A 12,149-nucleotide genomic window follows, 5' to 3' on the forward strand; every position below is an offset into this window, starting at 1 on the left:
GCCTTGGCTAGCATAGTTTACCTAGTCATATTAAGGAATTTAATCTTTGAACCAGTAAGTTTTTTGTTCATATTGTTAATGAAAATTTGAAAGTCCCTATTGGTAGGTTTATTGTGAAACATAAGGAATTCAAGGTACTTGTCTAATTCTTAGATGGTATAATGCTAAGGGGATTGAAATAATAGGTGGCATTCTCAGGGTTATAGTCTTTAGATTTACCATGGTTGATCCTTTGACCAGATTTAGCATCGAAATTATTGAGGGGCAAACACTTCTTGTGAATATAGTTGTTGAGGGGACTACTCCTCCTAGAACTTCTGGTACAAAAAGGGATGGATGTCATCCGAGAGGGGAGCTTTTAGAGGTTTGAAGAACTTGACAGCTTTGATGATTTCAAAGTTCATAAGTCGGGCCTCTAAAGAATCAATCATGTTATGGAAAAGGGTTTAAGAAGTACTTTGTCGCGATCTAAACCAGGGCCTGGCTGTGATGGATATTCCTAGTTCATCGTGGACCGGGGACAACCCCTATTGCCTAACCCATCAGAACCAAATGCACTAGCAGCGGATGGATTTCGAACATGTAACAAGATAGCATAATCAATAACTTAAAGAAAATCTAAGGATTTCAACATCTACCAGACAATAACCAATACCCCAAGTCCACAATAATCCATAAAGCCTCTAACAAACTGAATACCAATGAAAAGTTGGTACATGCCCCCGATCATAGCAAAAAATAAGTCTAAAGAAGATTATATGACATATTTAGAAGTATGGAATCTCACCACTTCAATTCAACTCTCAATCAATCCAGAAGCCACCTAATCACAGAGCAGGAAAACCAGCAGCGTCTCCCTGTCCTGCATCTCATGGGGATACAACATCCGAATATGGTTAGCGGGTTGAGCGTTAGCATGTAACTCAGAGATAAGGAAATATAATAATGACATGATCAATAGTTCAAAATAAGTCAAAACCTAATACACACTATCATATACATATACATAATTATATTTATATATCATATCGGTGCAAAAAAATAAGGTTTAGCATGCCTTTTAAAACTTTAGCATGGACTGTGTAGCTTGACCATCCTAAAACCAACCCATGGGCTATATGGGTCCAGTTGTAACCCCCTAGTCGGGCATTAGTGCGTGTTAGCCGCACAAACCAGAGATAACATAGATAGTCGGGGAATCCTTATACCCTATGCCAACTATGATACAAATGTATATATAGTGTGACATAAGCACATAGTCCTCTAAATCATCCCTCATATCGGAAAACATGAGTTTCAAGTATCCATCCTTCGGGACTCACACCTTCACAGCTAGCTACACAATCCCCTTTAAGCCCAATTAAAACATTTAGCACATAACCTATCCATAGTTTAACAAGTCAGTAATTAAGGCATCGTTGAGTGGTATCCTCATACCGACTATAGCTTTCAAGCAAATTTCATTAACCCATGAATTGGGGGAATCCTTGTACCCCTTAAGACTCCATTATTAAAATCAACTTGGGGTATTCCTTATACCTCACAAGGTTTTAAAATTCATTCTTAACCATTTAGCCCCTTATGCAATGCATTAGTTTTAAATAAATAGGTTAAGTTAATTGATAATTCATATTACGAAACTAATTATGAAAGTAGGTTGAGGTTCTCACCAATTTCAATATCAAAATCCAATTCTTTGAGGAACCTTGTACCCCTAATTTCATTGTTTACAAATTAGGGAATCCTTGTACCCTTAATTTCAATCACCATACCCATGCACCCCCAATGAGTATACAAATCAACAATTAAAGTGTAATCATTCCATAACAATCATGGGAAAAACATTTAAACAAATTACATCAAAACCCTCAACCCATCATTCAAAAACCCAACATCAAAACTATGTGATTATTAAACTAATTCATACAATAATGAAAACACAAGTTTAGGAAGAGAGATACATACCTTAATTACCACGAATTTTAGGGAAGGAACTACCCTTAGAAGCCCTAATTAATCACCCTTAAGAAACCCTAAGTATTTTGCTTGAGAGAATTTGAGAGAGCTTTATGAGTTGTTTTAATTGTGTTTATGAATGATAATGGGGTCTCCAATATGGTTTTAAGTCATGGGTTATTATTGGAGAAAGGGGAAAATTACCTAGATACCCTTACCAAAAAAGGAGTATTTTACCGCACAGTAGTTATGGGTCACCTCACGACTCGTAATGATTGGCTACGAGTCATCCCCTTGACTCATAGTTAAGACAGTGTCCCGAAGACACCTAAATTGCTGACCCTACGAGTCCATTATACGACTCGCCAAGTGACCCTATGACTCGCAGGGTCGTAGTCGTAGTCAACACAGGACCTATTTGGACCCATTAAGAGTCTTTACGACTCGTACCGTCCAATCGTACTCAGGATAGAAACTTTGGGTAACACAATGGACAACCTATAATTTGGACACCATGACTCATAATGAGTCTTTATGACTAGTATCCTCTAGTCATAATTAAGGCAGAAACATTTGGGCATCACACTGGTTTGGTTACAGATAGGACTATATGACTCACATAGAGTCTTTATGACTCTTAACCCCAAGTATAATCACCATTGTGACATGGGCACTACCTACTGTTCAGGCTATGATTTAGGTCCTACGACCCATAATGAAACCTTACGACTCATATGGTAAGTCGTAGGTTGGGTAGTGAGTTCAAAAACTCAAACTTTTCTCGGGTAAAAAATCTAGGTTGTTATATTTCATCTCCCCCTTCCAGATAATCATTCATCCCCGAATGATGAGGCAAGGCATCCATTAGCACAACTTAACACAGAACACAACCACACTTACCTTTAACAAAGATAAAAAGCAAAGATATCAAGGAATACACATACATTAAGCATGATTATCTGGAACGGGGAATAAGAATGGGTACTTGGACTTCATGCCTACTTCAACTTCTTAAGTAGCTTCCTCAACCTTTTGGTTCCTTTATAGAACCTTTATCGAAGCCACGTCCTTAGTCCGTAACCGACGTACTGGCCTATCCAAGATCTCAATCAGGACCTCCTCATAAGATAAGGAATTTGAGACACCCACACTCTCCAAGAGACAATCAAGGAAGGACCATCCACGCACTTCCTCAACATCGAAACATAAAAGATCGGATGAATAGAACCCAAACTATAAGGCAAATCCAATTTAAAAGCAATATTGCCCACTTTCCTCAAGACCAAGGGACAACATATCGGGGACTGAGTTTTCACTTCTTTCCAAACTGCATCATTTCCTTCATGGGAGACACTTTCAAGAATATCCAATCACCAATATCAAACTCTAACTCTCTTTGCCTCACGTTCGCACACGATTTTTGGCAATTTTGGGTGGTCTTAAGCCTATATCTTGTTACCTTCACCTTCTCTATGGACTAATAAACTAAATCAGGACCAAAAAACCCAGCCTTGCCAACCTCAAACCACCCAATAGGAGAACATCATCTCCTACCATACAAAGCCTCAAATAGAGTCATTCCAATGCTAGAGTGATAAGTATTATTATAAGCAAACTCAATAAGAGAAAAATGATCGACCCAACAACCACCAAAGTCAATCACACAAGCTTGGAGCATATCTTCCAAAGTCTGAATCGTTCTCTCCACTTGTCCATCCGTCTGAGGGTGGAAAGTGGTGCTAAGGTTCACCTTAGTTCCCAAACCTTTATAAAATGACTGCCAAAAGTAGGATGAGAACTGCATACTATGATCAAATATAATGGAAACAAGCGTACCATGCAACTTAACTATTTCTTGAATGAATAACCTTGCATAATCCTTAGCCAAAAAATTGCTCTCCATTGGTAAGAAATGAGTGGACTTAGCACCCTACCCACAATGATTCAAATTGAATCAAATTGAGCACGAGACCACAAAATACCTATAAAAAATCGATGTTGATCATTTCTCACTTTCACACTGGTAACATAATATCATGGGACATACCTTCGGGCCTTAAGTGATCAACCTTCACTTGTTGACAAACCATACATTTGGCCACAAATTGGCCACATCTCTCATCATGTTGTTCCACCAATAGATCTCTTTCAAGTCATGGTACATCTTCATTAAATCAGGATGAACTGTATACTTTGACTCATGAGCCTTAGCCAAGATTCTTTCTCGCAACCCATTAACATTTAGAACACATAATCTACTTTGGTATCTCAAGATACCATCACTACTAATATCAAATGACATCACTTTCTACTAACCAACATCGTTCTTGATCTGCATCAAGATATGATCTAACACTTACTTCTCTTTTACCTCAGTACCAAGAGATGAATTCATCGCCTTTTGTACTATCACACCTCTATCTTGGAGCCTAAAAGATGAACTCTAAGATTAGCCAATCGGTGAATATCCCACAAAATCTCGCTTCTCCTCATCCACATGATACAAGTTATTTATAGATAACCTACTAAGAGTATCAGCAACCATATTAGCTTTACCTAAGTGGTAGTGGAGACTCATGTCATAGTCATTGAGCAAATTAAGCCATCTCCTATGCATGAGATTCAACTTCTTATGGGTGAACATATATTGCAGGCTCTTATGATCTGAGAAGATATCAACGTGCACTCTACATAAGTAATGGCGCTAAATCTTCAAAGTAAACACCACAGTTAATAACTCTAAATCATGAGCCAGATAATTCTTCTCATGAACTTTCAACTTCCTAGATACATAGGCCACTACCTTACCATGTTGTATAAAACACAACTTATCCCTACACGAGATGCATCACAATACTTAATAAAACCATCAGTTTCCTCAAGTAGGGTCAAGACTAGGGCAGAAGTTAACTTATCCTTCAATTTTTCAAAATATCCCTCACAGGCATCAAACCACAGAAACTTCACCTTCTTCTGAGTCAACTTAGTTAGTGGAGCAGCAATAGATGAGAAACTCTCCACAAACCTCCTATAATATCTGGCTAAACCCAAGAAGCTCTGAATACTAGTTGGAGTCGTGGGTCTAGGATACTTCTTAACCATTGCAACTTTGTTTGGATCCACCATGATCCCTTCACTAGAAATAACATGACCTAGAAAAGTAATAACATTCAACCAGAACTCACACTTGGAAAACTTGGCATACAAATATTGATCCTTAAGGGTCTACGACAATACATGAAGGTGACCGATATGATCCTCCTTACTCTTTAAATACACCAAAATATCATCAATGAACATAATCACAACCAAATTCAAGAGCTAGCAAAATACCCGGTTCATAAGATCAATAAATGTTGTTGGCAAATTAATCAAACCAAAGTACTACACCAAAAATTCAAAATGATCATACTGGGTATGTAAAGTAGTCTTAGGGATATCCTCCTCCCTAATATTTAACTGGTGATAACCCAATCGAAGATCAAACTTAGAAAAGTACTTTGTACCCTGAAGTTTCTCAAACAGAATATCAATTCTAGGAAGAGAATACTTGTTTTTCACCGTCACCTGATTCAGGTGGCGGTAATCTATACACATCTGAAGAAAACAATCCTTTTTACAAATGAAAAAAATAGGAGCACCCCATGAAAAGATACTAGGGTAGATGAGACCCTTATCTAGATGACCCTTTAACTTCTTCTTAAGTTTTTTCAACTTGGCTAGAGTCATTCTATAAGGAGAAATGGAGATAGGACAAGTGTTTGGAAGAAGATCGATCCCAAACTTAATTTCCCTATCAGGAGAAACACCAGGAATATCATTAAGGAAGAGCTCAGGAAATTCATTAACCATAGGAATAGAATGTAATGAGGGACACTCCAAATTAAAATCTTAAACCCTAACAAATGATAAAAACACCCCTTGGAGATTAATTTTTGGGCTATAAGATAGGAAATGAACCTTTCCTTAGGTACTAGAAAATGCCCTTCCTATTTTATAATCGGTCCATTAGGACATTCGGAAAAGACCTTACAGGTCCGACAATCTAGAGACATAACATGACTAAAGACAATCCATCAGAAAGATCATATCAAAATCAACCATATCTAACTCTATCAAGTCTACCAAGGTCTCCTTACCACATATAGATGCCACACAACCCCTATAGAATCTTCTAGCCATGATAGAGTCTCCCATTAGGGTAGACACAGAAAAAGGGCCTGAAATACACTCAGGACTGAAACCAAAATGAATAACCACATATGGGGTCACATAGGATAAAGTAAACCCCAGATCAAGCAAGCAATACATATTGCGAGAAAAGAGTTGTAACATACCAGTAACAACATTAGGTGATGCCTTAGATTCCTGATAGGTGGCGAGATCATAAAGATAGTTCTAACCAGTATTGAAGCTAGAAGTAGCATCCTTTGCTGTAGGAGCTAATGAAGTAGCAACAAGGACTTTTTTAGCCCCAGAAGCAACCCTGGAAGGACAATCCTGCTGCGGGTGACCGATCTGACCACAACTAAAACACCGATTTCTCCTCTCATCATAGAAACCATAATGCAACTGACTACAAAATTGGAAAAGAGGATATGATGGAGCTGAATGGGCTCCACTAGCTGAGTCTAGGCACTAGGTGACTTAAACCCACTATTGGTTTTGAAACGATGGTCACTGGATAATTTTAGATAAGGAGCCCTAGCTATCGAGTATGAACTCTCCCAATTCTTCTTGTTTCCTCACTGCTTCCCATCTCTGCCACTACCTTACTGCCCTCCACTCTACTCTAAGTATTCAAACCTCTTGCTTTGCCTTTTCCTTATCTCTGCCTATTTCTGCTTCTCTTCCTCCTCTGTCTGTTACATGTACACAACTAGCCTAGAAATATCTATATCTTTTTTCAACAAGGTAGCCTTGATCCTTGGAATAAAATCCTGTGATAAGCTCGAAGCAAACTTTCTCATCTTAGCCTTATGGAAACACTAACTTAGGAACATAGTGGGATAACTAATGAAACTTCAAGGCATACTCTTTCACAATCATCCTACCTTTAAATTCATGAACTTCTTAGCTTTTGCTTCCCTCAACTCTCGAGGAAAGAAATGATCAAGAAAAGTGCCAAAAAAATCATCCTAGATAGTTGGCTCGACATCATCTCCCCTAATCTTCTCCCACTCCTCATCCCACTGATACGCTATATCCTTCAACTAATAAATAGTGAACTCTATACTATTTATATCTGTAGCGTTCATAACTTTAAATATTTTCTCCATCTCATCTATAAATCCTTGAGAAACTTCCTCAAATTTGGTGCCAATGAAAATCAGAGGACTCAACCTCATAAATTGGCCAACTCTAGTGGCCTCAGAATAACTCACAGTATCACTAATAGGACCCAACTAATGTGACTAAAATGTCACCAAATGAGTTAACAGATGAATAAAGTGGTGGAACTCGATATTAGAAATATTTCTTGTGGTGACCGAGCATGCGTGTCACTAGTTGGATAAGGATCATTGAAGACCGATGGAACTCCATGAGGGAAATCAGAAGAAGCGACCCTAGAACGGGTCTATATCTCACAAGTAGGGTTAGTTCCATCCACATAGTCCTCAGATAGGACAGAAGAGTTCCCACGAGCATAAGATCTTCTGGAAGGCATGACCTAAAATGCAAACAAACAGAAATTAGAGGATATTTAGGACCTTATACTCTATAGCCAAAAAATAGAACAATAAGAAAGGAAAACATTTCCAAATGTCTCGAAGCCTCTCTTTTTTAAGTGTCGCGCGGTACAGCCTCTCTTTTTTAAGTGTTGCGCGGTACATACTCATAAAAGAGACTTTACTTGAAATGACTTTGTGGATACCCAATTGACCATGAACCAAGGCTCTGATACTAACTTTTCCATGATCTAAACCAGGTCTTAGCCGTGATGGATATCTCAAATTTGTCATGGACCGGAGGCCACCCTCTTTGCCTAACCCAACATAACCAAATGCACTAGCAGCGGATGAATTTCGAACATATAACAAGATAGCATAATCAATAACTTAAAGGAAATCTAAGAATGTCACAACTACCAACCAATAACTAATAATCAATACCCCAAGTCCATAGTAATCACAAAGCCTATAGCAAATCGAATACCAATAAAAAAGTTGAAACATACCCCCAACCATAGCAAAAAATAAGTCCAAAAAAGAGTATATGGCATAATGAAATACAACATGAAATGAGGGTCTTCTGAAGTATGGAAGCTCACTACTTCAAGTCAACTCCCGATCAATATAGAAGCCACCTAATCACAGAGCAAGAAAACCATCAGTGTCTCTATGTCCTGCATCATATAGAGATACAACATCCAGAGATAGTTAGCTGGTTGAGCGCTAGAATGTAACTCAGGGATAAGGGAATAAATAATAACACGATCAATAGTTCAAAATTAGTCAAAACCTAATACACACTATCATATGCATATACATAATTTTATATATATATATATATATCATGTCAGTGTAGGGAATAAGGTTTAGTATGCATTTTAAAACTTTATCCTGGACTGTGTAGCTTGACCATCCTAAACCATCCCATGGGCTGTATGGGTCTAGTTATATCCCCCTGGTCGGGCCTCACTGTGTGTTAGCCATATGAGCTGGAGATATCATAGAAAATCGAGGAATCTTCGTAGCCTATACCAATCATGATATATATATATATATATATATATATATATATATATATATATATAGTATTAAATAAGCACACACTCCTCTAGACCAACCCTTATGTTGGCAAACATGAGTTTTCAGTATCAGTCCTTCGAGACTCACACCTTCACAACTAACTACACAACCCCCTTTAATCCCAATTAAAACATTTAGCACATAACCCATCCATAGTTTAAGGAGTTAATTATTAAGGCATCATTAAGTGATATGTCATACCAACTATATCTTGCAAGTAAATGTCATTAAGCCATCACTTGGGGGAATCCTTGTACCCCTCAAGACTCCATTATTAAAATAAACTTGGGGGATTCCTTGTACCCCACAAGGTTTCCAAATTAATTCTTAACCATTTAACCACTTATGTAATGCATTAGTTTTAAATAAATAGGTCAATCCAATTTATAATTCACATTACGAAACTAATTATGAAAGTGGGTTGAGATTCTCACCAATTTCAATACCAAAATCCAATTCTTTGAGGAATCCTTGTATCCCTAATTTCATTGTTTACAAATTAGGGAATCCTTGTATGCCTAATTTCAATCTCCATACCTATGCACCCCCAATGAGTATACAGATCAACAATTAAAGTGTAATCATTCCATAATAATCCTGGGAAAAATATTTAAACAAATTACATCAAAACCTTCAACCCATCATTCAAAAACCCAATATCAAAACCATGTGATTATTAAACCAATTTATGCAATAATGAAAACACAAGTGTAGGGAGAGATATACATACCTTAATCACCAAGAATTTTAGGGAAGGAACCACCCTTAGAAGCCCTAATTAATCACCCTTAAGAAACCCTAAGTATTTTGCTTGAGAGAATTTAAGAGAGCTTTAAGAGTTGTTTTAATTGTGTTTATGGATGATAATGGGGTTTCCAATATGGTTTTAAGTCATGGGTTATTATTGGAGAAAGGGGAAATTACCAAGATACCCTTACTAGTAAGGGAAAACTTTTCCACCTTATCATTACGGGTCACCCCATGACTCGTAACATCTAGTCACCTAAAAATATTGACCCTACGAGTCTGCTATACGACTCATCAAGTGACAATACAACTCATACGGTCGTATTCGTAGTTAACACAGAACCCATTTGGACATACACTGATTTTCTTATGATCTTACCTTATGACCCGTTAAAGTCCTTATGACTCGTAAAGGTCAATCATACTTGGGATAGAAACTGTGATAACATATTGGACACCTTATGACTTGGAAACCATGACTCGTAATGAGTCTTTATGACTTGTGTCCTTTAGTAGTAATCAAGGTAGAAATATTTGGGCATCACATTGGTTTGGTTACGGATGGGACTATACGACTCGTATGGCTTCTTTACGACTCTTATTACCAAGTCGTAATCACCATCGTGACATGGGTAATACCTACTATTCATGCTACGATTTGGGTTATATGACCCATAATGACACCTTACGACTCAAAAGATGAGTTGTAGATTGGGCAGTGAGTTCAAAAACTCAGAATTTTTTAGGACTAAAAATATGAGTTGTTATATACCTCTAGTACTGTCAGGACTAGGATGGGAGCAGAAGAGCTCAGTATTGTAGAATTTTTTAAAGAACTCAATGGTATGGTTGGTGATGTCTAGCTGGTCCAGGAGGGTATTGCCTACTACATCGTTGAAGGTGAAGATTTTGTTCCTTCTTTTTATATTAATAATGGAAATATGAAAGAATTTAGTGTTTTAATCTTTATCCACTAACTAATTTATTCTATATTTGGTCCTCCAGAGGACTTCTTCAGACTTAAGAAGGATATCATATTCAGCAAGAAGCTTAATTTCAAGGTTCGGTAAAAAGAAGTTATGATAGTAGTTTTCTAAATTTTATATACCCTGAGTTTGACATTGATTTTGCTATATTTTGAGGTAGATGTTGCCAAAGGTGAGATTGTTCCAGAGTAATAACCTTAGAGTGAAAGCAATTGATAGCATGAGAAAGATTATTAGGGGAAACATATCTCTACTAAGTCCACAAAATATGAATGTTTGTACCACATAAACTCTACCCTAAAAGGCTATTGCCAGAGGGAGGTTGATTAGTCAAGCTTCCAAGGAGAGGACAATGGTTAAATTTAGTTTTAGGGACATGTGTGACATATGCTTCAAGATAAAAGTTTATCCGAAAGTCATTAGCCACAAACCTATCAAGTATTTCAAGAGTGGAATTAGTTATGCTCCTTTGTCTCTTATTGATTCACATGTACTTATAGTCTTCGAAGCATATGTCCACCCTACTACACTGATTGAGGTAATCCCATTTGAGGTTTCTTCTGTAACTATTAATATTTGGCTCTCTCAACTTGTCTTTTGCTTGGGGGATTTTATTAAAATTTCTTTCAATTAACCATTCTCCCTTATGAGAGTAAGAGACGATAATAAGGTCATTCCAAAGTTGGATTTTAATATTAATATCAGAGTTAGCCTAAATAGCAGAAAACAATCAAGGTCGGGGGTCAAATGGTACCTTAACTATTATATGAATCCTCTGAGAGGTAATGGATATGTTTTTTTTTATCTTAAATAAGTCCTTTTCCATATAATCATAATGCCACATGAGAGTTCCTCTATAGTAAACTTGATTTCGCTATCAAAACGAAGAGCCTTAGTGATCCTACTGTGTTCGGCCATTTTACTCTCAAGAAGTACAAGCATGGAAGGTTTGTGCATCTTGACCATAGATTTGTACTGTTTATGAAAGATTGCATTATTGGTTTATCAGATGTTCTAGATTATGAAATTCATGAGCTCTTGGTGATTGGGAGACAGTTCTAGTAAACCCTTTCCTTTCTCCATTGGAGAGGGTTTTTGGGATCTCTTTACTAGGTTGATGGCTACTGCAGGTGGGGTATTGTTATTCATTTTTCTTAAATTCAATGTATAGCTCATCATCTGATTGGACAGTAAGTTATAATAGTTAAGTTACAGGGCTCATTGAACTCTTTCAAAAAAAGTTTTTTTAATAGGAAGAAGTCTATGTGTAGCTCTACTAAGATTGCTACGATAAGCATTATTTCCTTGCTATTTTGTATTAAAGTATACAAAAGTGTTGGATTTAGCTTTCCTTGGTTTTCTTTCCCTTGGGTCTGCTTTCTGATGGATAGATGAGGTAGTCTGGAATAGCCAAGGGGTAATTTGGGGACTTTGGAAGTTCGACAAGTATAGTGTTGTAGGAAGAAAATGAAGGCTCTGAAATATGTGAATCATGAGTGAATTGAGCTCATCTATAGTTGTCACATTCAAGTTTCTTTCCAATGCTATAGTTTGAAGTGTTTGAAACCAAATCTGGGTTCCCAACCCCTCAACTACACTGACAACTCATTCTTTCACTAGTTGCGTTAGGTACATTAGGTCTTAGAGGAGAAATATTATTGATTGGTTGTTTGATTTTAAAGTGTAGGGTAACTATTTTTCCTTGAAG

Source organism: Capsicum annuum, chromosome 7 (genome assembly GCF_002878395.1).
Source record: "Capsicum annuum cultivar UCD-10X-F1 chromosome 7, UCD10Xv1.1, whole genome shotgun sequence".
NCBI classification, from domain to species: Eukaryota; Viridiplantae; Streptophyta; class Magnoliopsida; order Solanales; family Solanaceae; genus Capsicum; species Capsicum annuum.